This window comes from Otolemur garnettii, unplaced genomic scaffold (genome assembly GCF_000181295.1).
Source record: "Otolemur garnettii isolate 467f Iridium unplaced genomic scaffold, OtoGar3 scaffold00474, whole genome shotgun sequence".
NCBI classification, from domain to species: Eukaryota; Metazoa; Chordata; class Mammalia; order Primates; family Galagidae; genus Otolemur; species Otolemur garnettii.
Window position 1 is genome coordinate 5,454 of NW_003852869.1, and position 2,447 is coordinate 7,900.

Here is a 2,447-nt window from a genome sequence, read left to right on the forward strand (position 1 = left end):
TTGAACCAGACAAGTGAATTCTTCAATTAGCATCAACTTCTTCAAGACTTGAAGATATGGAAATTAAAGATGGTGCTCAGAAGGCAGAGAAGGAAAGATCCATCGTGGAGTAATTATACTGTCCTTCAAAAATTCCTTTCAACTATCACAAGATCATCAGACCTCATGCATTCCAATATCGGTACATGGCCCTCATTTGAAAGTTAACCATCAGTTTTAATAGAGTCTTCCAAAAGGAGAAAATATATAGATCAGTATCATAAATTATTTTTTTTAATTTTATAAACTGGGATTGAAGTACAGTTTTCAGTTTAAAATGTTAAAAATGAAGAACTTAAACATCATTATTTAAGATGTCTTGTTATAAAGTTTCTAGGTACATATATATACAAAACAAATAGATACTAATTACTACGTGACACCTTAAGCAATGACTTACCCTAAATCTTCTGATAGGAATAATGCATCTACTGGGAGGCTTTTCCCAGTTAGTTTTAACTTCTTGCACAAAGCTTTGCTGCCAATGATATGCTGGGTGTGAATGAGGACACTTTATCATAGACTACTTTATTTTAACATAACCTAGCATAAAATAAGCCCAATGAAACACTACTTATAAGGGATAAGACAAAATTGCATATAATTTGCAACTTTTGCCAGACTCATTAAATCCATTAACACTTTCAAAGTTTTCCCTTCCTATGCATTTTCCAGAGCTTTAGATCTTGTGTTTAACTTTGTATTGGGTCATTCAGTACCTTGACCCATATAAACAATCACATCAAAGAAATGTTATGGGATGGGGAAGCAGACCACTGGAGGACAGAAACAGAGGGAAGGATTTTCTTTTTTCTTAAGACATCCAAATAGGAAAACAAGACAAAAAAAGGGCAAACAAACAAACAAACAAAAAAAATGTTCCCAGTAAAACAAGCCAGATTTGTAGTTTCATTTGAAACCTATAGCAAATCATGAAACGTCATGACAAATATAAGTAAAGGTAAAATCTCCTAGAGTAATTCCTAAATGAAGTTAAACTTACCACACTGATCAGTAAACCCCAGAAGAAAAGTGAACAGCGCTTACATATCAGGTCCTTCTTAAACATTATATAATTTTCAAAGTTAAAGCAAAATAGTGGTAGGTTTGGCCACGCTGCACAAATTAAAAAAAAAAAAAAAAAAAAACGGTATACAGAAAAAACTCTTATATTCCCCATTTTGAATCATTCGCTCAAAACCTAAGTAAAAGATCAGCTAGAAGGATTTTAAATTATTTACAATTCCAGCAGGTGCTCTGCCACAGTGGCTCGGCTTCCTTCCCACAGTGCCTTTCACCTTCTCCAGCAGTAATTTTCAGTTCACCATCCCCTCGGGAGGCTATTCCCATGACTGCTCATCTCTACTGGTCATCAGTCATTTTGACAGTTCCAACAGTGCCCCAACAGCTCCAAAATAACCCTCATGTTCCAAAACAAGAGCTTTTATCTGTCCTTTGGACCAAAAATCCATGGCATATGCTAGGAGCTTCATGGAGACCATACTGATTCTGAGAAAATTCCCAACAAACACAACTCTATCTATATTCTCATTCAATGCACACATCCAAGCAATGGAGCCAATGTTGTTGGTGATGGTGACCAATGTGGCCCGGGCAAGGTCTTCCTTGCTGATGGAATCTCACTTTTCTTTACTCATCATGTTGCCAAAGCTTGATGCTACAGCAGATCCTTGAAGGCTAAATCGTTCATAGTCCCCTCCATAAATGTCCTTCACCAGCTTATCAACATTGGTGCTGTCGTCTTTAGCTGCCATTTCCAGGGCTTCTTCAAAGGTCTCACTACCAGTCAGCAAGCAACATAGGCCTAGGAATGTTCCACCTCCAAGACTGGTCCCTGTAACCCTTTTATAATTGTCCTTGGAGTACACTGCTAGAATGCTGACACCTGAGCTCATGTTAACCAGCAACATAGGGTATGGATTATCAAGGCAGTATGGATTTTTTTTGACACAATTCAGGATTTGTGGGATTTTCAAAATAGTAACATTCTAGCTTGCCATTGAAGCCGACAGAGTCAACGTAAAGCAGGTCCTGAATCAGACAGTCCAGTTCATCCAGTTTATGCAGCTGCAGGTCAGCAATCATTCTGAAGTCCTCTTCAAACTTCAAAGCCCCACCTCCCATGGCACAGAGGGTGGTGTGAAGGCTGGAAAAGTTTTTCTCGCTGCCCCTCTGAATGAACCTGTGCATGACACTGCTGGGGAAGTGAATGAAGTGGAGGTTCCCTTTGCGCCCATACTTGGTCAAGTTTTTCAGTTCCAAGTGGACGTCCCAGATCCCAGTTTTCCCATAAGCAATGTTAGAAGTCAGATACTTCTGGATGCTCTTTAGGTTCTCTACCTCCTCTTGTTCCTCTTCGGCTCTAATATCCTTTGGTTCAAAGTAGA

The 2,447-nt window shown here is 38.7% G+C and overlaps 1 pseudogene; it reads right to left on the reverse strand.

The window, feature by feature from the left end:
• Nucleotides 1-1,415: 1,415 nt before the first annotated feature.
• On the reverse strand, nt 1,416-2,265 carry LOC100966442 (annotated as a pseudogene).
• Between the last annotated feature and the right edge of the window lie 182 nt (nt 2,266-2,447).